Consider the following 27,739-nt stretch of genomic DNA (forward strand, 5'->3'; position numbering starts at 1 on the left):
GAGGCAGCGGAGGCAGCATGAGTGGAGGGAGGTGGGCTGGCTCTGGGGGCCTGTGTTTATTCTGGGATGCCAGAAAAGATCTGGGACCTGGGGGAGTTCCGACAGGTGTGGAGTGAGGCACAGACCTGGGAACTGAGCTCTGTGACTCAGTGGACACTTCTGAGCTGTGTCCAGGCAGTGCATCTGTGCTTATACCCTCTTGCCAGTGTTTGTGGGGGAGGGAAGGGGGATGGAGGGAAAAGAGCCACAGGTGCCAGGCACTGCAAACCTAGTGCAGTGAAAATGGGTGCAGTAAGGTCCTGTCCTGAACACCGAAGCCCTGCCCCTCCACAAACATTCAGTGGCCCGGCCCTGGGCCCACAAAGATGAACAAGATATACACTAGGTGCTTAATCAACGCCTGTTGGGTGGATGGATGACAAATGGAGAAAATGGAAATAAAGAAGGAAAAAAGCCAAGAGGCCAGTGGAGAGGGGACAGTCACACACAGGAAAAATGTGACTCCCAGTGAAGGACCCGCATGAGGAAAGATAAGCAGGGAGTGATTGATGCAGACACAACCGGCATCATATTTTACAAACATTAAAGTGATGCATTTCAAGTTCCCTCTTAAATCATGTTCCGCTGGCTGCCCTTCTACCTCTGAGTCATGAGGCATATCGCTCAGGGCAGAGATGGCACTAACCCTCTGTAGCAAGACCCAGACTTTGGAGATTTGGAGGGGCAGAGAGAGAGAGAGAGAAGAACCTGCTAAAATTGTTTATCTCCCACTGCACTCAGAACCCAGAGTTTTCCCCAAGCGCAGAGGAGGTACCTCTTCTTCCACAGGACTCTGGACTCCACCAGGCTGAGGGCACCCAGACACGAGCACAGCCAGGTCTGACCTCTGCACGAGTGCCCACAGACAGGACCTCGGGGGTCCACGAAGGGGAACCAGAGGTGCAGAGGAAACCAGCTTGGGCAACTGGGAGTTGGAGACCCAAAGCATTTTTATTAGCTAGGGCATTACTTACATGAGCTCAAAATGATTAGCTTGGACTAAGCTTTACAGTGGATTGAACATTTAGGAGCATTCTCTCCCAGTGGCTGGTGGGTAGGGATGTGAAGGAGCCAGATGTGTCACACACACACACAAATCTGTTTTCCCTGCACATCTGAGCACCAGTGAGAGCACAAGGAAGAGACCAACTGGGAGGTCAGGGAGGGGCCCTCAGAGGAAGCAGGATCTCCCCAGGGTCCCAGAACCTGCTTCTCCAGTTGTGGTTTCCCCCACCACCTGCATCTCATCTCTGGGGGCGACTGGTTAAAACACAGACTCCCACCCCTCAAGCCCAGGCTGGTAAAAGACACTGGTGGCAGGGTGTGCATCAGATGTGAACAAGCATCCAGGGGTCTCCGGGGCATCTGAGGCCTGAGAATCACCGCCTTAAAATGTAAGGGGAAGGGTAGACGGAAAGGGGGCGTGTGGCTGGGGGATGCGGAGGTGAGGCAGTCTGGTTGGCAGGGTCTCAGGGGCCCTAATTACCAGGCTAGGAGCACAGGCCCTCATTAAGAATGTAAGACTTACGTGCAAGGTAGGAGCCCCTTCCTCCATGCGGCCCCAAACTCACATGATTTAAACAGATGTAGGAAAATGTCTGGGGAGCCTATAGCACAGGGCTAAAACAAACAAACAAACAAACAAATAACCCCAATGGGATGCCTGTGCGTCTCTCCATCCGCTACTAGGACAGCCGGTTCCTGCATCTTTCCCGAGTGCACACCCACCCCTCTTCCTCGAGCATTTCTATGTCTGAAGACGTGCACTTTTTGCAGGAAAGACTCATGCAAAATTACAATGCTTGGATACTGACAAAACCATCATAATTCTGCTCCTGTCAGCTACACAAATATTAACCAAACAGCAAATATTTGGATCATTTAAAGTTTAATTAAATGAATGTTTTATTAGTTTTAGTTCATATCAATATTTCCCCGGATCCTTTAAAAATTCTGGAGAGATTTATGGCAACTGAACTGCTCCTCACTCCCAGTTATTTACTGTTTAACACGCCTTCCCCCAGCAGGCCCCACTTCCCTGTGAGTGACCTCCCAGGGTGATTTCCCAGCAAGTGAAAAATGAGGCAGCATCATGGGCTGGGGCTCGAGTGAACGGGGCAGAAGTGGGGCTATGGCTCTGGACACCTGGCTTCCAGGCCTGGCTCTGTTGGTGATGCCCGAGTGGCTTTGGGCAGGTCCCTTCTGGTCCCTGGGTCTCAGTTTAGACATCCATGAAATGAGGGAATGGGCTCTGGGGGCCCAGCCAGCTTTTAGGCTCTGGAACTCTGAGTGCATGGTTCTGAGCTGATGTCCCTGCTCCCCCTCCTCGGTCCTGCCAGGACCTGCTGCTCCCCTTGGTCCTCAAAGCCACCTGCCTCTGTTCTTTGCCCACTTGCCGTGATGGTACAAGTGATGCCTCAAGTGGCAGCATGAACAGCTGCCAAGCCCCACAAGGGAGTCCCTCCTGATAACCCCTAACTCTCCCCTTCCTCTCCATCCAGATCCTCAACAGCCTCCTGCGTGGTCACCCCTCCAGTTTCCCCCTGCTGCTCGTGAGTGTCCTGGTCACTACTTGGAGTACAAGGTACCTCATAGCTCTGCTCAAAAGCTCCCAGGGGCTCCCCACCACCCACAGATTCATCACGGAGGGTTCAGAACAGTCCCTGACCTTGCCCTGCATTCTCTTCCCAGGTGACTTAGCATGGCCCCGCTGGTCCCCGCGCCATGTGGTTTTGGGCTTAAGCATGTGCCTACTTGGCACCTTCTACTTGGTTCTCACGCCCTCATGGGATGTTTCTGCAACCCTGAAGTTTTAACACAAGGAGACACTTGGACAGGTATTGGGTGAGGAAGATTGAAAGAGATTATTCTGGTGAATTTGTCAGGACTTTTTCAGACTTAACTAGCAGAAACTCTCAGAAATGCTCAACTAGTTTAGGGGGAGAAAAAAAAAAGGAGGATGATCTTAATGCCCATAACTGGGAAATCTAAGGGGGTGGAGGCAGCTGCGGGCATCCGGCGTCACCAACAGTGGCATTGTCTGCTGGGTGGCCCCACACCTAGACTGTCCCTGTACACAGGATCCCAGAGAAAGGGCCCACATCTCTCCTGAGAGCCCTTAAAAAAAGCATGGGGAGAAGTCCAATGGCCCAGACTCCCATCCTGTGTTATTCCATGAAGCAGTCTCCGAGGTGAGGTGGACGGAGTACTCTGCAGTCACAGGACTGACCGACACACAGGCCTGGGCCACGTGACCACCGCTGGGGCCAGGTGCTGGGAGGTTGGGGGTGGAGTCAAATGTCACGACAGAGAGGTTGTGTTGGGCAGATCGACACTCTAGGACCACCACAGAGACAGAGAGAGGGCCTCTTCTGTCCCCTCTATTGTGTCACTACCCCACCTGGAAGTCTCAACAAGGTGCAAGATGGTGAGGGCAAGATGGGTGGAGCCTTGTGAGACAGTGAGAGGCATCAGAGCGAAACCTGATTTCTGCTATTGCCGTCCACCCCCACCTGCCCCTTCTCTGCAGAGTAACGGGGGAGGGCTTGGTGACCGTGGTTTGGCCTAGCTGAGGGGACCCCAACAGACCTCTTGAGCCTCACACTGGAAGGGGACAGGAGGGGCCAGGCAGGAAGGTGGAGCAGCCACACTGCAGCCCTCCAGGGAGCGGTCTGTGGAAGGGCCCCCGAGGCGTCCTTCCAGCTCCTGGCTGTGGCTCTGCTGCTCCCACAGTGCTGACCGTCTGTGGTCCCACAGGCCACTCTCTGGGAAGGGTCCCAAGGTCTCCTGTGCCCAGAGTATGGGGGGGCAGTGAAAGAGGGCTGGGTGAGGGGCTCCTGTCATGTGGGTCTGGGGTGAGGATGCATCTGTAGAAAGAGGCTGGTGTCCCTGCACAGGGAGGGCTGGGCTGGGGAGCTCGGTGGCACTACCGGCCGAGGTGCCTACAGATAGATGCTGCTTCTGCTGTAAGAGCTGGTGCTGGAAGGCTGCCTGGTGAGTAGGCAATTCAAGGAGGGCACGAGGGTTGAGGGCTTCCTCACAGCTTGGGACACCCTATGGTCCAGGCTTTGGGGCATTAGTGGGCTTCCCCTCGTTCCGCCTGGTATGAAGAGGCACAGGTGGCATTGCATGACTGTCAAGGTCAGCGTGGGTCAGTTAGCACAAGAGAGACCGTCCTGATACCCTCGCCAGGCTGCATGTCAGCAGGGAGATCCCAGCAGGGCTGTTCTGTGCTCTGGTGCCTAGTGTGGCACTGGGCACACAGTGGGTGGGCTTCGGGCCAAGTCCTGGGAGACACCTCACTAGCTCTCTAGGCCCTTCAGACCAGAGCAGCATCACCCTTGCTTTTCCAGACACAGCCCTCAGCCTCCTCCCTGCACACATGCTCTCCTTGCTCCTTGGAGCTTGGAGAGAAGGGCCCTCGTGGGGGATTGATGGGCCCACCATGAGCAGGCGAACGAGCACCCTTCCTGGAAGCATGAGGCATAAAATTTCCGTCGCTGGAGAATTGGGTTTTAGTTCCTATTACAGCTTTCCCTTAATCTCAGGCGCTATTTCTCACACTGACTTGAACTCGATGAGACACTCATAAACCCATCAGCACCCTCTCAAGCAGACTTCTGGTGCTTCACAGCAATAGAAATTAAATTTCTCAAATTCCTGTCAAGTTGGCGTTAGTTTTCTTATGCTAGAAATGCACTAATGGAACACATTCCTACCTGGACATTTGCCATTTTTCAAATGATGCTCTTGGTGGAAAGACTCTAGTCAAAAGCTCAGTCTACCAGCCCTCACATCAGTGCACTGATGGAGCTTAGCTCAGGGTGAAGCTGGGCTCAGGGGCCGGCTGGGGAACCAGGGTGATCTGCAGAAAGGCCTCTGCAGCGGCAGCCTCATTTCACACTGTTCTCCTTGTACAAGGGATGTGAATCCCCGGTGCCCTGGGGGAGCTCCCCATCCCCAGGTGGCCTGGGAGCTGCCCACATAGCTGTGGCCCCATGTGACAAACTTCATTGATCTGACCTTGCTCCTGTGACCAGGGCCACACTGGGAAGTTGGTGAGTGGGACAGAAACCAGGGTAGAGTGCTGCTGGCTTTCAGACTGGAACTTACACTATGGGCTCTCCGGCGCCTCCAGCTGGCTGGCTGCAGATCTTGGGACTTCTCAGCCTCTATAATCATGTGAGCCAATTCCTTATAATAAATCTTTCTCTCCATCCATCCACTCACCCACCTCACTGGTTCTAATACTCTGGAGAACACTGACTAATGCAGTTGTCATCCACACTCTCTTCTTTTCTTTCATGGAAGACAGCATGGCCATGCATTTTGTGAGAACAAAGAACACAGCCTCCAAGTTGCTGCTTGAGGAGAGCTGCCTGACCCTATCGGACCTGATGAGGGTGAGAAACCAGTCCTTACTACATTATGCCCCTGAGATTTCATGGTTTCTACAGTATTGGTGTTGATTGCCTAATACACACCCCACCTCTCCAAGGGAAAGAAATACAAGTTAATTTATTTCCATGGAAGAAACTGTAATGAGATGTGGAACAGACCCTCGGGAGGCCAAGTCTCTCTGGTCAGAACCCTCAGAATCCTCTGATAAGAGATCTAACTTCTGTTCCAATCCCTAGCACAACTTCCGTGCAGGAAGCTCACTCTCTCATCCCGCTGCCGTTTCTACCACTTTCACTGCTAGTGTCCAAACTCCCTGCCTACTGGAGGGGGTATCTAAGGGTGGGCTGGGAGAAAATGTGGAAATAAATTACACAATACAATATGCTCCGTAGGCAGAAAGAACAAGATGCCGAGAGAGACTAGCAAGGGAGTCCTATCAAGATGCAAGTGGAGAAATGTGGGGGAAGACTTGTGAGTAGGAGATACTTAAGTAGAGATCTGTAAGATAGGAATAAACCATCCAGGCCAAGAATGAGGGGAAGGACATTCTAGTCAGAGAATCAGCTCATGCAAAGGCCCTGAGGTAGGCTTAGAATGCTCTGGGAACTGAAGAAGGCCAGTGTGGCCAAAGCACAGGGAACGGTGCAGGGGTGCGTGGCACAGACGCAGTCACAGAGGCGGAAGCAGCCAGGTAGAACAGGCAGAGCCATGGTTCCTTAAGGGAAGACTTAATGGTTTCAATTTAAGGCAATGGAGAGTGATGGGAAGGATTTTAAGTCAAGAAGGACTGTGATAAGATTTGCACGCTGAAAGGACTACTCTGGCTATTGTGAGAATAGACCATTGGGGGAGAGGAGAGGATGCTGGAGACCATCTAGGAGCCTGAGACAGTGGTTCAGGGGAGAGATAATCAATGACTGCAGATATGGGGAGAAGAAGAAGGCACGGGACTTGGAAGCAGTTTGGATGAGGGGGCAAGGGAAAGGGGCTTCAGGATGACTTCCTTCCGTGATCTGGGCTTGATCCTCTTGCATAATAAATACAGTGCCATTCCCTGAGGTGAGGCAAGCTGGGAGGGGAGGTCCAGGGACCCATACACAATCTTGGGGTGCCATCTCTGTCTTGACCGATAGCCCCCCAAACCTCCCCAAGGCATGTGACCTGAAATGCAGATTACAAACACATTGTAGCTCTCTTCACTGAATAAGATTTGAGGAGGATTTCTAAAAGGTGGTTTTTCTTTTTTTTTACTACAAGCCCTCGGCCGAGGAAGAGGATGGTCGCCAAGTCTCTATTATCAGGACTGCTCTCCCCACGACCCCAGGGACTGGACTGGGGTGTGTCCAAGCAGCAGAAGCCAGACTGGGAGCAGGTCCCTGATGTGTCCTCACTCCACCTCCGCCCCGCAGCCCATGCCGTGCCCCCTCTGAGCAGGGACTGTGCTTCATGCATGCAACGGGGAGAAGCCATTGGATCTTGCAAGAATATGGATAAATATAGCTTGTTTTCTGTTTAATTATTCAGTCTCCTGAGAATGCTAAGTCATAGCTGCGTTTTGTTAACAGGCATCAGCAGGCCATTTTGGAAAACAGCTTATATCAGTGTATTTGTTTTTGTTTCAAATTCCAACTTCCAGAGTGTGTCACAGCTCTGATGAACTCCTGAAGAGGGGTTCCTGAGGCTGACCATGGGCTCTGCTGCTCCCAGGGCCCCTGGAGCTACTGCCAACTTCTGTCTTAAAAGAAACACTGCTCACAGCCTACGTTCCTTTCCAGCATGGTTCCTAAGGACCTTGGCTCATAAACTCCAGGTCCAGGGTGAGCCATGCTGAGACTCTGTCCTTCCTCTGGGTTTTAGTTTTTCAGTTTCCATCTGAGAAACTCCCACAGCTTTGGTCACAGTATTTATCAACATGGCAGGGAGCTCAGCTGAGTCCAACCGTTGAAAGGAGAGGAAGTCTGTGGAGCACTGACCCTGACAGCCTGGCTTGGGTCTTGGCAGAGAGGGTTAAAGGCTGAATTCAGAGGAGCCTTCCCCTCACCAGCTGGTGATGCTATGGGCACAAGCAGGGCAAGGGTAGCATGGAGTCAGGGAGGAAGCCCCTGGGGGCAGTGGTCAGAGATGAGGCTGGAGATGTGTGTGGCCAGGAGCCAGACTGGCAGGGCCCCCTGACAGTGGTGAGGAGTTTGGGTTTTATTCTATGAGAAACCATTGGAGGATTTTAAGCAGGAGAATAAAATGGTCTGATTTACACTTTTAATGACCACCTATGTATTGGTGGAGACGTTTTCAGTTGCTTCAACAGAAAATCCTGACTGGAAGGGGCTGACTAGTAAGGAAAAGCTATGATCAACACCACGAGGAGAGCCCGGTGGGAGTTTCCCAGGGAGGCTCATCCCGTGGTACCAAGATGGCATGGGGCACACGGGCCCTCTTCCTCCTGCCCTGCAGCCTTCTGTGTGCAGCTGTGCAGCACAGGTTTGGGCATCATAGGCAGGCACTCCATCAGAGGGCGAAAGGAGGGACTCTCCCTTGTGCGTGAGCTGCAGGCACAGGGAAGCCTCTCCCAGAAGTCCTGGCGCCCCAACTTCCCCTCAGGTTTCTTTGGCCAGATTTGTGTCACGTGCTCACCCCAAAAGCAGCCACTGGTGAGGACCACCATGGCGGGCTTGGGGAGGCATTTGACTGTGGGAGGAGGTGGGCCAACTGAGGCTTTGTCAGAAAGGGTGGAGGGTGCTGGGGGTGGGGACCTGCTGTGGTTGTGAGGAGGGTGGACACAGCGGGCCGCAGAGGAAGCCGGGAGACCTGCTAGGTGCCAGACTGATTTGGGACAACTGTTGGAGGCAGGGCCAACAGATCTGTCGACTGACTAAACATTAAGGGAATGAGAGAAAGGGAAGAGTCAAGGATGAATATTAGAATTTTGGCCAGAAGAACTGGGTGGGTGTTGGTTGCGTTTACTGAAAGGTTGAGGAAGAAAGCAGAAATTTTAGCTAAAACCACAGTAGGTGGACTGATGGGTAGGCAGTTGGCTGTGTGAGTCTGAGTCTTGGGAGAGGGGTCCACGCCAGGGAGACAACTTTAGAATTCATCAATGCGAAGTGGTATTTAAAACCACGGGACCAAATGAGATCACCAGGGATTGTGTGAAGGGAGGGGAGAGGGCTGAGAACCGAGTCCTGGTCCCCAGGGCGGCTTAGAGGCGGGAGGGTGAGAAGTCACAGCAAGCCCGGGCAGGAGCCTGTGAGGAGGGGCGCGGGGCCCCTGTGTCCGGGGCTGCCAAGAGCTCCATCAGGCTGGGGCTGGGATTTGATCACCAGCTTGGCCACACAGAGGGTGCTTGGGAACTCGACATTTGGAGCCTCTAGTGTTTCATTAGAGGCCTGAGGAGTGAAGTCACCTTTGGAACGGACTGAGAGGGAGCAGGAGGTGGAGAAGAGGAGCTCGTTAGAAGAGTTCAGTCACTAAGGGGAGCGGAGAAATGGGGTGTTGGGTGGAAGGTCACAGCAAGACTGGCTTGCAAACACAACAACTGGAAAAACACACCTGTAGGAACCATCGAACGTGGAGGGCGAACTTCATGATGCGAAAGAGAGAAGGGGGCAATTCTAGAAGAAAAGCCTCTGAGTGGGTGAGAGTGGGCAGCCCCCAGGGAATAAGAGGAGGCCTGACCACTGATGGCGCAGACTTTGTGCTTTGTACGGGGGGTGGGTAGAGCCTGGGTGCAGACGGAGACCTGGGGGAGTGTACCTGATGGAGAGAGACAGGGAAAGGCCTGTTTGGTGTACCTTAGTGCTTCTCAACCTGGGGTGACTCTGCCCCTCAGGAGACATTTGTAATGTCTGGAGATTGGCTGTCACATCTCTGGGAGGGAGTGTTTTTCTCTTGGCATCTGGTGGGTGCTGGCCAGGGATGCTGTTAAACATCTTACAATGCACCCGAGATCCCCACATCAAAGAATTATCTGGCCCCATGGCAACGGGGGCACCATGGAGAACCATGGTCTACATTAGTAACCACAGTCAGCAGTGATAATGTGGCTTGCACAGCTCTAAAAGAAGCGCCCATTCTTAATCTTTGAAAGCCAGAGTCCTCTCTCTCACTGCCCTTTCCTGGGCAGGGCTGCCCCGCACACGTGGACGCAGCCCTGTCTGGACCAATCCATGTCTTGGTGGTTGCACTGTAGGGGTTAGAGGAGGCCCTTCGTTCCTCACCCCAGCATGACAACAAGGCCAAACCTTACACGGGGGCTCGGCCGGCAAGCTTCCCTGCTGACACGGGACTTGGTGGGCCCCCTGCTGCTCCTCTCTATGCAGGCGGGTGACGGGGGTTGGGAGACCTCACCAACTGCGTGTTATGAGCATCATAGTTGTGACACAGAAACCAGCTCACTTGCCTTTGGCCGAAACCTTCCCTGTGTCGAGCAAGATGCATGGCACCAAAATATTAGGAAGTGAGAAATCTCTCTTCCTTGTATGGGGTATTTATCTTCTCTTCTGTCCTGGGTAGGTTCTTTAAATTATCTTTCAGAGGGAACCCTATAATGTATGCTTTGTCCAAGGACAGATCTTGGTAAGAAAAATGCCTCCCGCTTCCTCTCCAAAGACTCCTCCACCATCTGTCAGTTTGGAAATCTCCACATCTTGACCCGCGGCGAATTGCTTCTCGCTGCACTCGACCACGTGGTGCCTGCCTTGCGAGGCACACGCGGAGGCTGCAGGCTAGCTGAGTGAACGGTCCGTTTTAGGGATGAATGAGCCAAAATCTCATCCACTTCTCCCCATCTTTACAATTACAGCCAAACCGCCCTCGCACCTCTCTGAGTCTGCCCTTCCTCTTCATCTCCTCTGAGGCTGCCCCGGTCAGGACCTCATTATTGGCTGAAACAGCAGCCTCTTCTCTGGGAACATCTCCACCAACAGTCGGCTCCCCTCCAGGACTCCTCCCTGCTCATTGTCCCTGGAGGGAGCCCCACTCCTCCACCTGGTATTCAAGGCCCACGAGCACCTACTTCCAGCTGCATCTCCACTTAGCTTGAGCCAAACTCAGCTCTATGACACATTTTCCACCTGTGTCCTGCCCTAGACTGAGAGAGGGTACTTGGGGTACAAACCCTCAAAAATAGAGAAATTCCAATAATCACAAGAGTAGTGATCTTCAACTATTTGACGAATGCATTTGGTGGGCTGAATTTTGGAGAAGTGACCTCCAGACCAAATGCAGGGGAGTCATTCCCCAGTGAGAGACTCACAGGCTGGCAGGAGGGGCCCAACAGGCAGGCCACCCAGCATCCCTGCAGGGCCAGTGATCCCAGATCTCATGCCATTGGCAGGCCTGTCCCCACGTGGAGGACAGGAACATGAGGCCCAGAGAGTTAACAGCGGCAGGACCGACACCCTACAGTTCCGCACGCTGCTGTGTACTTCATAGCACTGCATTTCGATGGGGTTGGAGAGGGCGATGATAAAATTCCAGGAGAGAATCTAGACTGCATCCTCTAGCAGCTAATGAGTCAGAGAATGGTAACTGAAGAGTTAAATGTGGTGTCTCTGCACCCTCCCCCTCAGCCCCTTAGCCAGGCTGGGGGAGGGGGCAGGGGGAGACCTGAGACCGAGCAATGGCAGCACTGTCCCTGGCAATGGGGACAGATTTATCTTGATTTCATATGTGTTTTTCTTGTGATTGTGGCGCTGAATGTCTTTACAGTTACAACTCAACAGTCTCATGCAGGCCGGGGCCACTGCAGGGGCTCGAGTGCCCTGGGGATAGGGGGCCACGTGCACAGCCTGAGAGAGGTCAGCATGTGACAAACGGCGCATTGGGAGGCCTGCACACTGTGTGTAGGGATGTGTTCTGGCCCCACCTGGGATGCAGCGCATTTCAGAAACCTACGCTGAAGCTGGGCTGGGCCCAGGCCCGGTTTCTCTTCTGCGCATTGTACAACAGGCCTGGGTTCAGGTGCAAAGGCGTCAGAATTCTTTGAAATAAGACAATCATCTGGGTTCTATAAATACCAATTGTATAAACAAACTGCACAGGTACCCTGTTTTCACTTCTCCATATCTGGAGACCCCAGTTTCACACCCCTACCTGCTTGCTTTATGATGACATCTGGCTGCCTGGAGGGCCCCTGGGAGACTGTCTCCTGCGCACTGTAACCCTATCTGTGCCAGGGCGCCCCTTCACAGCCTCACCTCTGTCTCCACTCTGGCCCATCAGGAAGGAAAGGGTTCTGAGAAACTAGTTCCGGCTGAGGAGCCAAGAGCAGCCAAGTACAACCCTCCCAGATCCTGGTCGCGGTGCTTCTGGTCTCTCACCTCTCCAGAATTCGTCTGCAGGCGTCCTGGGAAGGCTGGAGTTGGAGAAATGACCCTGACACCCAGAGGCCTCCTCCTGCCCTCAGCTCCAGGGAGGCCACATACCACTGGGCCAACCCAGCCGACCACAGGGCCAGTCCAGTGGTCCTTGGGAAGAACTGGGATTCACTGGTGCCATAGGCTCCTTCTGTTAAATCCATGGCACTTTAGGAGAATGGAGTTACAGGCTTGGAGCCCAGCTGAGCCCCTCTCTGCTTGAACCATATGGTATGGTGGGAAAGCAATCACAACTAAGAAAGTCCATCTGTCCCATCACACAGTCATTCATGCCGCACCCCACCGGCTGAGAGCCTGCTGGGTGCCAGGCCCTGTATGCCCCAGTGCTGTGTGACCCCTGGCATTCTCGGCAGGGGCCAGCCTGAGCTCTTGTGGACCTGGTGCTCTGATGCCCACAGGACCTGTACCCTAGACGGCCAGTCTTCTCCCTCACCTCGTCTTCCCCCGCCCATCCCCCTTCCTGGGCCTGGCCTCATTCTCCACCTGTTTCCTTTCTCATTCCTTCAACCTCTTGCCCTCACAGTCCCAGGTCTGATCACCTCCTCCTTCCTGGGCCTTTCAGCTCAGCCTGTCCTCCACTCCCACAACCACAAGCCAGAGCCTCCAAAGGCCTCCTGCCTCCGGGTCTACGTTCTGACACCCATCCTGACATCTGGGGAGATCCTGGCGCCCTCTGTGAGCTGGTGCAGCCTGTCACTTCCTACTGCAGCTCCTCACCTTTCTCCACCCGCTGCACCTTCCTGAGGCTTCCAGGCTGCACCTGTGGCCACGCTCTCTTCTTGCCCCTAATGTTGGAACCATAGCCTTCTCGGGGTGCCCCACACCACAGGGGCTGTCATGTTCTGTGGAGACGAGGTGAATGGACCCTAAATGAGGCGGCATCAGCTGAAAAGGGGTACCTAGCAGGGCACACTGGGGTAGGGGTGAGGGGTAGGCAGCATCAGGAGAGGCAGGAACTCTCTCCGCCTGGTTTTCAGCTGCCCTCTCAGCATCTTGTATGGGGCCTGACACTCAGCTGATCCCAATAAACCCCAGTTGAATCAAGGGATACTAAGCTTACCAATATAAGAGGGGGTAAATGGGCAGCCTAGGCACAGAGGGACAGAAGGCCAGGCCAGGAGCTTGAGGTGCTGGGGCTGGGGAGGGTGGTAGGGAGCGGTGTGGCATGGGTCATAGCAGCCCTGGTTTCCCAAGCCCCCTGTAAACAGGCACCATGGGAGATGCTCCACCCCATGGCCACCTTGCAGGGTGGGTACCTTATTTCTGCAGCTCAGAGAGGCAAAGGGGTGGCTCAGGGCTGCACAGCTGGGAAGCCATGAGGCTGCGGCTGAGCTCGGGTTCACTCACTGAGTGAACACGTTGGCCATGACAGTGAAGTTAGGACTCATAGCCAGGGCCTTATTTTGCCTCCCACCCCTTCCCCTTCACACCCACTGAGTGATGGGGGTTGTTCAAGACCCCAACTAGGATGTACTCTCCCTGAAGGCTGGCAGCGGGCATCCCAGTCATGTTGTCCCCACACCCCAGGCCCAGAAGTGTAACTTTCTCGTTAAGGGTAAGCGCACAGCCACTACACAGCACGGTGGACCTGGGGCTGCCAAGCCCAAAAGCCTCACTGCTTGTGACCACAGTGCTCCTGTTAGGTCCTGGCTGGGGGTTGTGAGCCTAGCTAGTACTAGCCAGGACCTCTGAGCATGTGCCCAGTGTGGGGGCCTCTGTGTGCAAACACCGGGTACACAGACCACAGCATGTGCAGCCAATGTGGCTACTGAATGCTGTTTCCATGGCACTGGCCTTGAGAGCTGAAAATGAGTTCCCTTCCTCCTGGCAGTTCTACAGACAGGCCAGGAAGTTGTGGGCAGAACGGCTTCCCATGGTCCCGAAACAACACCAGTTTAATGAGCTTCTGCACACGCGGGGCAATCACCAGTGAAATGTGTCCATTAAAATGTATGTGGTTCAGGATGCCTGGCCCTCTCCCAGCTGAGAAGCAGCTGAGGGCAGACGCCTGGTGAGCTGGGGGCCTGCCTGGCTTGGGCAGGATCCCCCAAGCAGCCCCAGCCTCACCATCCTCCCCCAGAGCAGCCTTCCACACTGGCTCCTGACCTTGGAGAGAAGGTGGTCAGCTATAATGGCATGGAACAAATGCCTGGGTGTCAGTGGAGCCTGGGGGATGCAGGAGGGCCAGGGCTTCGGGGTTTCTCTGTCCTGCTATGAGAAGGTGGGGTGGGCAGCCACTTGTTCCTGCCCAGCCCTTCACTGACTAAGAAGCGAGGGTCCCTGGCAGTGGAGAGCAAAGGACACCATCCACGCCTGCCTCCTGGGAGCTGGGCATGGACATTTGGGGAGCAGGCGTGGTTAGCCTGTAGCAGCTGTAGCTGCAGGGGCCACTGGCCCAGGGCAGCGACCAGGCTTCCCTTCTGGCCCTGGCTCTGCACTGGGTACCCTCAGCCTTTAGAAGGTCATGATGCTTCTTCCCTAGAAACCAGAAAGGGGTGAGCATGCCACTTGTCCCCATGCCCTCGGAGAGCACCAAGGTCCCCAAAAGGCACAAAGGTAGAGGGCCTGGCCTGCTGGCTGCACAGGGTGGGCCTCCGTCCTTGCACTGCCTCTCTCCCTGGAGTCTCTGTGACCCCATTCCTCAGGATCACCCTCCTGGGAGGAGGAAAAGGAGCAGCAGCAAAAACCTGAGTGATTTTGATTTGACGGGTCCTGTTGGGGAGGGAGAGGAGGAGAAAAGGCATGAAAGACAAGAGGAGAGAGGGAGGAGGTGACAGCTGGGTCACCTCCAGCTAGCTCACCCTGCAGCCTAACAGGATTCTGGGGGCCGGGTGAGGAGGTGGCCGTGGGTCAAGCACAGAACTGAAATTGACAGTGGCTGAAGGAGGCATCAGCCGTTGGGAGGCCGCGCACCCACTGTGTGTCAGAGATCAGCATGTCTGCAGTGGCTGTGAGGGCCTCTCCCTGAGCCCAGGCCTAGGAGGACCACAGGGCAGGTGACAGGGCATCCTGGGGCTGCAGTTAACCCGGTGGTGGCAATAAGGACAACCCTTTGTCACAAAGCGCTTGCCCATCCAGGGTCTCATCACCCTGTGGGGAGGCTAGGCAGGGAGGAAGCACTTGCCCATCTCACAGGTGACTCTGTGGCCAAATGAGGGGAAGCAACTTGCACAAGGTCTCAGAGGGGCTCCTCTCCCTGATGCCCAGAATGGTCAGATCGATGAAGGCATGGGGGCTGCCGTGAGGCCTCAGTGCCTGTGATGGGGAAGGTCTCAGTGTTGCCTTCCTGCCAACAGATACCAGAGTCCATCACTGGAGGGTCCTTTTGCAATTGAGACGTACTTGGAAAGGCAGAGCCTACCCTGGCTATCAATCGTTAACACAAAGGAGACTTCTAGATCTTTCCATCTGGTGGGGAGTTTGGCTTGCTAGGGCAGAGGAGCGGTCCAGAGATCAGAATGGGCACATCCGGGTAGAAGGTCATTAGACACAGGAAGCAAATTTTCCAACCTTCAAATTGCACTGGCCTGGCTGAGGTGCGAAGGCGGAGGGCTCCTTCTGGCAAACAGCTTCCCTTTTGGCCCCTGGGGGATGGTTTCCCGGGGAGGGCAGCTAATACCCCCGACTTCTCTTCCCCCGACCTCAAGTGCTGTGTGCTATGGGTTCGCAGGCTGTGTGGCTTCACTTGGCTCCAAGCAGTGCCAGAGCTGCTGTTTCGCTTCCTAGATTACATCACAGGCTCTGGGAGCTTCACTTGCTTGTGGCCCAAGCTCTGGGGTCACCAGACTACAGTGCAGAAGATTGTGCATTTTAAACACAGAGCTGGTCAAAGTTGTGCCTTCCCACCCCACGTGGTGGACAGTTTGATGTCAACACCCAGAGCTCTGTCTACCCCTCGTCTGTGCCGTTGCCTATGTGGCGGGAGGAGTCTGTAGGCCAGCATGCCCTGACACGGGAGCTGGTTTGAGAAGCTGGGCTGATGTGTGTGTGTTTGCGGATGGCTAAAAAGTCCCAGGAGTCGTGAGGCCTCTGCAGCTCAACCTAGAGTTGGTGGAGGCATGGCTCATTTGTCTTTGTAGCCCAGCTTCTTAGGAATAAATTCCAAGTGCAAATTTCAGCTGCCTCCCTCCTCATCCCAAGACAGGGAGTGGACTGTTTAGTCTTTCCAAACTTTCTAACTTTGGAAATTATAAGACAGAGAGACAAGGGCCTATAACTTTTGAAGGAGCTGCCAGGTACCTGCAAAATCAGACCCCCCAGGAGCCTCTGTGAGTTTATTTGACAGTGTATTTATGTGCAAAGATGTCTTTGACCAATGATGCCGATTGTAGTTTGTTTGTGGTAATGAAAAACTAAGAACAACCTGACACCCATTATCAGGGGACTGGTTAACTACAGTATGTTTCAGCCCCCAATAGAATATTATACAGCTATTGGAAGGATCCAGGTAAATCTATTTGTACTGACTTGATAGGGTTTTAAGTGAGAAAAGCAAGTTGCAAAACAATGTGTAGAGTCTGATCTGAGGTCACAAAAATACCTGTGTGGGTGTTTGTCTAGGCACAGAAGAAATCTTGGATGGGTCCACAGAGGTCGTTGTCCCTGAGGGATGGGACTCAGGGGCAGTGGGTTTGGGGAGGGGTTATCTTCAACTTCTTGTGCAGCTGTGTAAAGTTAACATATGCTATTTTGAAACAAAAAAGATATTATTTCAAGAAGAAAATGAAAGGAAGTCCTTGAGAGCATCTCTCTTTCAGGTCTCATGGTGACTGGACAGGGGCAGTTGGATTTGAGAGATGAGTTCTTGGAATTTGCGCTCTGGGAGTTTTCCATCAGCCTGACGCTCTGGTGCAAGCCCTCACCAGAGGGGAGGCCTGTGCCTTGCTCCACCTGAGGTTTGCGGGACCTGTTAATGCATTTGCCTTTGAGCTGACTTTGGGATCTAGAGTTCTACAAGGCACGGTAGAACTCATCTTGTTAGGTGATGGGCTGCCGAGCTGACTGCAGCTTGGACCTTCATGAATATTGGTTTGGTGAACACTGTGCTTGTAAAGCTGACAGAGAGGAGGCTTCATTTGATGCCATCAGTCACTCACTACCAACTTCTGAACGGAAAGCTAAATGCCCACATACATGGTTGTCTTCTCTCTTCCATCCCTCTCCCAGTCTTTAGTTCAGGTCCACCTGCCCTGGTAGCCCCTAACTCAATAGAGTGTGGGTGCCTAATACGGCCCTTCCTGTTGGGTTCCACTTCGTTCTCTCCATCACCCAACATGGAGATGGGGAAGAAGAGCACGGCCCCTCTCCGAGTGATTTAACAGGATGCTTTAATGATGTACTGAAAATGAACATTGACCCCAGGTAAGAGGTGCTAAACTGATACTTTAAAAGCATACCATCCCTTTCGCTCTGATGGACTCTCCTCCTTAAATCACTGTGTTGTCGTTTTTACGATGCACATCTAGCTATTGAGGCTACAGGACTGTGAAATGTCATATAAAAAAGCCAATAAGAAAAAATAAAATTAAGTTGCAGGGAGCGTGCATTAGCATTTCAAAAATGTTCTGTTGCATTATGCTATTATTCTCTCTCTGTCAAGGGGCACTGGGATCCTGTCCTCCCCATAAAGAGACTGTGCCACAGAACGTATCAGCGCTCCATTCTGGAAACGGTGTGGCAGCTGAAGGGCACAGTTACGCTAATGGTGAAATCCATTCTGGACTAAATTTGATAGGACACTGGGGTCATCCACCTCCTCTGATGACAAAGTCTTGATTGCTTCTCTCCTTGTTGGCTCAAGCCTGTGGCTTTCAGAGTTTTGACAAATTAATGTTTTCAGCACTTCTGCCCTGGAGGAAAGTAAAGAATGAGATCTGCTGAGGTGAGGGTCTGACTCTGCGCTGCAGGTGACGATGTCGGGGCTGGGATTCTGTGGGGCATAGGCCACCGCCAACCCGCACTTCCCTGCCCAGCAGCGTGTAAAATACCCTAAATTGCCCAAAGCCCAGACCACTTGACTTGCTGGATCTAGGGTTGAGTAGGCATGGCCTGCTGTGCTGCTGGAAAGGGCAAGTTTAATAATCTTGCTTGGGTCAGCAGGATGGGCCACCTCTGGGAGAACTTGTTCCTGTCCTTGGACTTCAACCCCTTGGCTCTCTGAGGGCTGTCTGACATTAGAGTCCAGCTTGTGCCTCTTCACGAGCTGGACTTGCAGGCCTGAGCTGGGCCAGATGGAGGGATGGTATCCGCAGAGGACAGGAAGACCAGCCAACAGTCGCCTTGAGGAGCCTCTGGCCTCCCAGGTAATTATGGGCATGCGATTCCCTTCTCTGGCTCTGAATTTGCCAGATTGGGGAAGATGAATCCAGTGCCCCCAGTTGCCGATTACACTAAACCACTGAGACAATTGCAGTGCTTTATCTGGACCTTTCAGAAAGCTGACTTGTTCCTTAGGAGCCATCGGCTTAATGGAATTCTGCTGTATTATTTTCCAATGTGATGTGCTGCAAAACTGGGTCGGTCAGCACTTTAGTTTGGGGAATGTATTTTCATTTGAGAAGATGCCTCTGTGGGGCCTCTTGTGGCATTGGTTTGGGAAGCACAAGGCTCTCAGCACCGCTGAGGGAAGAGGGCCTGGGGGGGCCACCACGGCAGGGCAGGGAGCACTGAGCACTGAGCACAGACCTGCCAGCGGCGGCTGGGCCTTTTATTTTCATTTTAAAAAAATATATTCGGCTTCAAGTCCAGCAAGTGAGGTTCTCCACTGAATTGAATGTTAACTCTTAATGAGATACCATGTCCCTTCTCTTCTCAGGAATAGAGACCTTGAGAGTTTTTCTCAGAGAGCAAAAACAAACTTTTCACTGTTTTTGCATTTCCTAATAACATCCTGAGTTGTAGCCTGAATTTTTATGCAGCTAATTATGAGCATGACTTGGCCATGAAAGATTTATACGATCAGAAAAGAAACTACCTATTTTATCTCTGGGCAGGTGGGGGACGAGGCAGGGAGGGAAGTTCATCAGTTTCCTAGGTCACACAAACGGCACCTGCAGGCGCTGGCTGAGGCGGTGGGACTGAGGGATGTGGGGGACGCCCTCCTGGCACACGCCCCGCCCCCCAAGCTGCTCGCTCCTCCTCCACTAGGACAGCCAGTCTTGGCCACGGGGCCCTGGGAATCAGCACTTTCTCCCAGCACGACATTTCTACCCTCTGCTTCCTAAGACCAGCCCACCCAACTCACTGTCCTGAGCAAACGACATTAAGCACATGGAGGTGACAGGGTTAACAGGGAACAGAGGCATTGCACAAAGGGGCAACTCCCATGATCAGGATGGAAGCTGGAATTCTAATGCATTTTGCCCCTTAAAGTTTCATTTTAGTTAAAAACAAAGACAGAAAATTAACTATGTGGCCATTCCTCGAAGCCCTCAACCGAAGGAATGAGTGTCTGCCAAGAAGCAATCTCTCTTGCCATCATCACACTCACTAAATGACTAACGTATTATTTCTCTGTGGAAAAAGCAGCTTGCCCAGCATGGCGGTAAGGAGCGGGTGATGGAGAGCTGGCCTGGAGAGCGTGGGAAGTCATGCGTGTGTTGGGCCGTAATGCAAGTTTAGTTACCCGGCCATTTGCTGAGGCCCACAACTGATTAATATACACAGACGTGTTCATTTACTCAGCATTATGTTTAATCATTTAATTTCACAAGAGTTTTCAGATCTTTTAATCATCCTAATATTCTTCTTATTGCAACATATTACTAAGCTGTTAGTTCAATTCAATTAAAAAGTGTCATCCAAAAGTAATTTATTCCATGTGCATTGTTAAGTGGGTACCCCAGATATGTCTGCATTTTAAAGGAATAATAACTCTTCCGATTTATCAGCCTGCAAACGACTGCACTGCGTTAGCACTAAAGGCGACATTGCGAGTGGGGAATGTCTGTGGGCACTGACTATTTCTCCAGATTTTGCTCTAAGATTCAGAAGAGACTATGAAAACTTGGACCATCTGTTAGTACTCAGGAGACCTCTGAAAACTCAGTGTGGCTCTCTGGTCCCGATAATATTTACAACAGCACAGTCTCTGAGCTCCCCTATGGGGCCTCTTGGCTCGAGTTCTCACCAGCACTCCTCATTTTAGAAGCAGGTGCAGGAGGCCTTCGAGGACCAGGGTTTGAGGAATCTCCTGCCGTGGGTCTGCTGGGGAGACTTTAGTCCCCTCACCCCTTGTCAGAATTCTGTCCTTTCTGGATGACTTCTGAGATATTTCCTCTGTCCTCCCCAGAGTGGTGCTGTCCGGTGGAAACATAACGCAATGCAAAGCCACCCAACTGATTTAAATGTTCTAGCAGCCACAGAAAGTAAAAAGAAACAGGTGCTACTAATTCCCATAATATACTTCATGTAACTCAATGCATCTAAAATACCATTTCAACATTTAATCAATGAAGAAGTTAGTTAATGAGGTATTTTACATTCTTCTCCCATAAAAGGCTTTGAAACCTGGCATGCACATCTCACTCTGGACGAGCCTCATTTCAGGGGCTCAGTGTCCACCTGGGGCTAGTGGCTACCATATTGGACAGCGCAGCTCTAGAGCCCTCCAGCAGGGGGGCCTTGTGTAGCCAGGCTGTGGGCTTGTGGCCCCCCTGGATTGAGGTGGGAGCTGCTTGGGGTCCTGGGGGATCTGCCTGCAGAAGTTGGTGAAGCTTCCACAGGGGAACAGAGCAGGGCACATTGGCCACTGATGACCTCTGAGGCTCATCTGACCCTGAGGTTGCAGGAACCCAGCTGGTTCAGGAAGGGATGGCTGGTGGGAAGACACAGCTGCAAAGATGTCCCTTACTGTCTTTCCTTGTCCCTAGGTCTTTTGGGGAGCCAAAGGGAAACTCAGGTTTCAGGTGATGGAAGGAAGAAACCACTCCAGCACTAACAGGGGCGCTGGTGGTAGGCTCCCCATCTGCTCCTCACCCCTTCCCTGCCTGGCCAAGCGTGACCCTGGGCACACAAGGGGGTGCTGACTGGTGGGGAGGTCCCTTTTGCCTCTGCACCAGGAGAATAGCCCTGAGGGCTGATCACCAAGCTCAGGGAGTAAGCTTGTCCTTAGCCTGCTATGTCTCCCAAGGAAAGTCAACCTTTCTCTGGGGAACCAAGTCCTCTATAATGAGGACACTTGGGATATTAATGCCTGCACTTCGAGGCCTCAGTGTTCCTTCTCCTTGGGCAGACCAAGGCCAGTGGCTGGGGCTGATGGAGGATTGCTGCAGACATGTGCTCTGGGCAGGCAGGGATGTTTCTTGAGTCTTCTGACAGCCGCTAAGTGCCATTTCCACATCCTAGAACTTTGAGTAGTTAGTCCCCTGGGTCTGTCCCTTATCTGGGCCAGCTGAGAGCCTCAGGAATTCAGGGACAAACAGCGAGACCTGGCAAAATCTCATGCTGTCTCCTGCTCTTGCAGAATGCCCTGCCTATTAATATCTCACTCTAGGAAAGGGGCTATTTGTGCTGTTTTCTCTTTCTTTCTTTCTTTTTTTAGGATTACAGCAATAAAAAAGGGAAATTAAATTAGCAACTCTGCGTGAGCTTATAATCCATTAAAGTGTCTTCAACTCCATAACCTGCTACCTTAAACTATGGTCACTTACTTAAGTGGTTTCAAGAAAATAGCAGTATTCAGCCTGGCCCCATTTTGCACCAGCTACAATAAAAGTGATTGAATGCCAGAGGAGCCTGGGGGTCTGGTCCTGAGTCAGAGGGCTCAGCCTGCCCACGTGATCAAGGACGCTAATCCCTTCCTCAACAGACCCAAGTCCTCGCCCCAGAGCACACACCCAACTCCAAGAATTAGTCAAATACAATTACACACACGGGGTGGCCTCTCCAACCTCTATTAAATAGTGGGAAAATAAAACTGGCCTCAGAGGAAAATAGCACAAAGGAATTACAATTAGGAACAAGAACAGGGTGTCCGCAACAACAACGAACTCTTGCTGAGTGCCAACGGCGTGCCTGGCTCTGTGCTACGTAATTTGTGGAGCCCAGTACAAAATGCAGGGCCTTTGTTTAGAAAAGTAATAAGAATTTTAAGATGGAGACTGTACAGCATTAAACCAAGTGTGGGGCCATCTGAGGATGGAGGCCTACGTGGATGCTCAGGTCCCCTACCCACGGTGTGCCCTGGTCCACACTGTAGGTGCATTAACTGACTTAATTCTCACAAGTAGTCCTATTACGCTCTCTATTTTACAGATGAGCAGAGGCTCAGAGAGGTCCAGAGACTGCTGGAATGAAGGTTTTGGAGAGGTTTGAAGGGAGGAAAGTGGCGGGAGGGCGGAGTTATCTCCCCGCACACGGTGAAGTTGCAGAAAACCTCAAAGAACTGCAGCAGGCTACCCCAGAATCAGGCTGTGAGCACTGATTTAGTCTCAGGAAAAGAATATCATTTGTCCCATTAAATTAATGTTGTTAATTTGAAGTTTATTGGTTTTTCAGTTTGTTTTTATTTCATTTATAAATTTGTTTTAGCTTTATGGCTGGAAAAGAGCTCTACGCATAAGGAACGTGTACCTAGTTTTATGTTTGTACATATTTAACTAACATTATACTACACATAATTCAAGCCAACAGAGGGAAACCACAAGATTCCCCCTTTCAGTGGGGTACGCCTGTTTCTCAAGGAGGGAAATGCAACTCTTGTGCCTCAAGGTGGTGCTGCGTCCAGCGCAGCTCGGGACCGTGTCTGAGGACGGGTGACGCAAGACTTGAGAAACAAAAGTAAAGAGCAAAGATGGGACCAGGGAACTCAAGATCTCGTGGATCTAGAGTGCCGAAAGCCTGGTCGACATCATATTTATTAGGAGTATACAGCTCAGAAAAAAATGCGATCAAAGAGGTGGGGCTTTAGATATTCCATGCGATAAGCACTAAGTTCTGCTTGCTGATTAACTGATTAATTTCAGGCCTATCCCTTCCAGGAACAATCACCCTCCTCTATCCTGTTATTGCCTCTGGGACATCTCTAGATAGCAAAATTTCACATGCTTTCATGCCAGAACAAAGTTCTGTTAATGGATGACCTGGCCTTCCAGGACCATCCATTGTTTTACCCTAAGGAAATATCTGCCCTCCTTCTTGCCCTTATGGTCAATCTCAGGATTGCCCCTCACAAATGTTCTTTAGTGTAGTATGTGTTACAGGTCATCCTGCGTAAAACATTAAAACAAAGCAAGCATGTGCATTTTAAGCAAGTAAGTGTGAATATAATATTTTAAGCTCATGGAAATTTAGGTGCAGCTTGTTTTCTAGTTGCTTGTTTTCCAGTGGCTTGTTTCCCAGCAAGGTGGGAGCCATGGAGGGTGCTTGCAGCCCTAACCCTCAGCTGGCTGCCAGCAGGGGCTGTGCTGGCTGGATGCTGGACCCCAGTGGAGAGAGAGGGAGAGGAGGAAGTGGGGGAGAGGGAAGGGAGGGGGGCAGGAGGGGACAACAGGTGGCTCCTTTTGAGCAGGTAGCTCTCTAAAGTGTCCTTGAAGGTCTCTCTGGCCCTGGCTCCCCTCCTGGCTGATGCATCACATCCCTTTGCCTGGGCCCAGGGAGCCCTGAGCCTATGATTCAGATTCCCAGAGAGGGACCTACAGGAACACCCAGGGCCTCAAGGCTGTGGTGGGGGAGCAGATATGACCTCTTAAGGGTAAGTCACTAGCTGGCCCTGAACAGGTGCCTTGGGCCTAAGGGCCACCCCCCACTTCCCCACCAATGTCTAAGTCCCTACTCTCACAATAGGAGCATGTTTAAAACCAGCAGTCAACACCTTGCCACTTTTGACTGGCAATTGCATCCCGAGATACAATTCCCACAAAAAATGTATGTCAAATTTTTGTGTAAGAACATCCATAGGAACACTGTTTATAATTGCCCCAAACTGGAAACAAGCCAGGTACATCAACAGTGGAAGAGTCTTACAATGGAACATTATACACCAACGAAAAGGAACAAACCTCTGCTATTGGTGAAATTCAGCAGATGAGTCTCACAAACATGGTTTTGAGGAAGCAGCCAGACACAAAAGGGTCATATTATATGATTCCATTGATATAAAATTCAAAGGCAGGCAAAATGACTCCCAGGCCATTAGCTTGGCTCTCTAATAGTATTAGAAAGGCAGGGTAACAGTTACACTTGGGAGGAGGTGGGGGTGCCTGGGTGCTGGAATGCTATGTTTGTAAATCAGGATAGTGGCTACACAGGGATGTCCATACCTATGTCATTGAACCGTGAACTTATGTGCACTTTCTGTGTGTGGCATAGGTCAACTACAATTTAAAAAATGACAAACACACTCTAATTTGAAACATAGGGCTATATAGTGAACACAATATATAAAGAGAAAAAAATATACTGTTACTGCTCCCCATCAACCCCGACCTGCCTTCCAATGGGAGAGTCCTGGGGGGAGCCTCCGTGGAGGCCAGGGCCTTCCTTGGCCTCATCTGCCCAGTGGAATGAGCCAGATGCTCTGGGTAGAGCCACCCATGGTTCTCCAGGGGATTCAGGGGCCCTGGCTTTTTTCTCCCCACTTCGAGCAAAACCCTGTTCTGAACTGGGACTTGATACCCTGGATGCTCAGTGTTGCCATGAAGTAAAAGATGAAGAACTGCCAATCTGGGGTTAGTCAGGGACTCTTTTGTGAAGATATCCATGTGACAAAGGATTTCATCACCCTCTGCTCATCTCTGTGACCAGAGTTGTGTGCCCCTCCCAGATCAGTCCCAAGGCTTGGACCATGTGACCCTCTCCACAACAGCAGGAAGGCATGCCTACTTCACAGATGGGACATCTCTTCCCAGGGACCTTAAGAGGCTGCATCCCCATCATATCCGTAGGGACCTGGTCTCATGGCCTATGCACAGGACGCCTGGGTGATGTTCTGAAGCACCCAGAGGTCCCATAACTGCTAGCTAAAAAGTGCCAGTCCACGGGAGGGCCAAGTGCCCTCACCCTGTCCAAAAGCCTGCCTCCCCTGCAGCTCCTGGGTCTGATGCGGCACGTGTGTTTGGGGCAAAAGGGATCTTATGAGACCTTGTGGAACCCCTGCAGAGGCTCCAGCGCTCCTCAGTGCACCACGGCCTCTGCCATGCCTGGGCTGCTGCCTTGACTCTTACCCCACATCTCACCGGCCAGCCAGCCACTCGGACAGCCTTTCTGTTCTCAAGTGTTTCTTTCCCACATTCCATCAAGGCCAACACCACCTTATGCTTCCCACTGTGTCATGACTCAGTTTTAATGATGACTTTCCCCATCCATCCATCCACCCCGCCCTCTGAGGGCTCCTCAGGGAACATCAGAGGGGTGAGGAAGTTCACCCTAGAAGACTGGGAACCAGGTGCTGGGCTCAGAGGGCCGTGCTGGAGAGGGGCAGCCCTCTCTGGAGGGGGTTTCTGACAGGCCTGCACACCACTCTCACTTCGAAAACTCTAGCCACTCCCTGACAGCTGGGCAGGGGCATGTCTGTACTTCCACTCAGGACATCAGGGAAGAAAGGGTCCTTGAAGACCATCTGGTCCCCCTCTCCTCCTGCAGGTAACTAAACCAAGGGAGCCTCAGGTACACAGGGTCTGATAGCCTCGCTGGGTCTGAAACTCAGGCCCCAAACTCTCAGACCAGGGAGGGGGTGCTGGGCATCACCTCTTGATGATGCAGCTGCACACCTGTCTAACCCCCACGCACTGCGAGGCCCCAGCCCCTCGCCAGCCCTGGCCAGCCTGCTCATACGGTGTGGTTGTAATTCAAGTGCTGCTGTGATGCTGGGGTTCGTGTAGAAGAATGTCAGTTTCTGTAGAGAAGTTCTTTAGGGCTGACTGTGTGTTCTTTGGATTTCCAGCACTCTAGACCATAGCCAAACTTGGGTCTCAGGAGCCTGGGAGGAAGTGCAGGCTGAGCCTAGACTGACCACTGCACACATATCCTAGGAAGTTCAAGGATCCCTTGGATGGACCCAAGGGAACATGAGAACATGTGGCAGTGGGAGCTACAGAGCGTGGGAGTGGTCAGGACGTGGAGGTGCCATAGGGCAGGCACTTGTGAGGGTCAAGCCAGCGCGTAGCAGGCGTGTTATGCCAATTTCCTGCCAGGGTTACCTCCTAACGGGCTATGGTGGGTTGAACAGCATCCTCCTGAAATTCATACCATCAGAACCTCAGAATACGAACTTATCTGAAAATAGGATCTTTGCAGATGTAATTATTTAAGGGTCTCAGGATAAAATTGTCCTGGATTTATGGTGCTCTAAATCCAATGACTAGTGTCCTTTAAAGAAGAGGAAAAGACACAGAAACAAAGAGAAGGACATGTGAAGATGAAGGCAGAGACAGGAGTTGTGCTGCTTCAAGCCTCGGAACACTGGGAGCCAGCAGAAACTGGAATAGGGAAGGAAGGGTCCCTTCCTAGAAACTTTAGAGGGAGCATGGCTCTGCCAACACCTAGATTTCAGACTTCAGGCCTCCTGAACTGTGAGAGAATAAATTTACATTGTTTCCAGCCACTGGGCTGCAATTTGCTATGGCAGTCCTAGGAAACTTAAAAGGGGGCCTCTCTTGAGTTTAGGGGGGAAATCAACCCACAGCACACTCCAGGCCTACATGGGGCCACTGCTGTCACCCTGGCCAAATCATTTCAGTGCCCACCCACCCCCCGAGGCTTCCAGAAGCCACACTACTTAGCTGGCTCATGTGGAAAGCAGCAGGTAGGCATGGGGAAGAAGAGCTTGAAATCTTAAGCCATGGGCTCTGTCTAGCCCACTCACCCAGTTGCAGTTGGCTCAGAGTGCGCTGCCTTGAGCCCAGTCATGAATATTCATGAGCCAAGTTACCGAAAGCATCTCAAACTCCCAGCCAAGGTCCATGCCATGAGGGATATGGACTGGGCCAGGTGGGCGCAAATGAGGCATGAAAGTCATCCCCTATTGCTCTGAGAACTGCTCCTGAAATGTGGCTGCACCAAGCCCCCAGCCCTGAAGGGAGACTCCTAGACCTTCCCTATCAGGAGAACAGAGGCTCCTCCAGGGCAGGGACCTAGGCTGCCTGGTCTCACAGGGCCCAGCACAGAGCCTGGCACCCCATTACTCCAAACCAAGCCCCACCCACAGCTGTAGGGGTCTTTAATAAGCAGCTGTTCACCGCACACTGTGTGAGATCCAACCTCCTTCCTTTTGAGAACTACGCACCGACAGCTTCCCTGCACCACTACATCCCAACCGTGCGGCCTGCCTCCTGCTCCTGCAACACAGGGAGCTTGTTCCTGCCTCCGGGTCTTTGCACGGGCTGTGTCCTTGGCCTGGACTTGACTGGCTCCTTCTCATCCTTTAGGTCTCTTCCTTTACCTTATCCCTCAGTGGGACACCTCACCCTGTAACTATCCCATCTAGAGTGGATCGCCACTGTGTTTCAGTCTCTCTCCCCAAAGACTATAAGCTATCTGAGGGCAGGAACCACATTAGGTTTTGCTCACCATTGTAACCCAGAGACCTGCCCAGCGCCTGGCATGTGCAACACATTGGGTGAACACTTGGTGGGTGGGCAGAGAGGCCTGCACACTGGTTCCCTGGTTCTCTGGGATGCTCTGAGTTGGGGGAGGGGTCACCCTCATCCTACCATTTCCACCAGCCAGACCGCCAGAGCCAGCTAGCTCTCCTATTTGCTTGGTGTTTGTGATCTGCATTAATGGCCCTGAGGGCCACTCAAAGGTCATGGATTCAGAGTCTCCCAAAGACCCCTGGCTGGGTTCTGTAAACACACTACTGAGTAAACCTCAGAAGAACCCTATGAAACAGGTGCTCTTTTGACTGTCATTGTACAGATGAGAAAACTGAGGCTCAGAGAGGCGAACTGATCCAACTGTTTAGGGCTCCCCACCCGAGTTCCCGAAAG

The 27,739-nt window shown here is 52.3% G+C and overlaps 1 protein-coding gene across 1 annotated transcript in view; it reads right to left on the bottom strand.

Annotated features, from left to right (window-relative positions):
* FSTL4 (follistatin like 4) overlaps nt 1-27,739 on the bottom strand; it is a 379,397-nt gene that overhangs the window by 72,620 nt on the left and 279,038 nt on the right. The gene's annotated exons all lie outside the window — the stretch shown is intronic.

This window comes from Camelus dromedarius, chromosome 3 (genome assembly GCF_036321535.1).
Source record: "Camelus dromedarius isolate mCamDro1 chromosome 3, mCamDro1.pat, whole genome shotgun sequence".
In the NCBI taxonomy this organism is placed as follows: Eukaryota; Metazoa; Chordata; class Mammalia; order Artiodactyla; family Camelidae; genus Camelus; species Camelus dromedarius.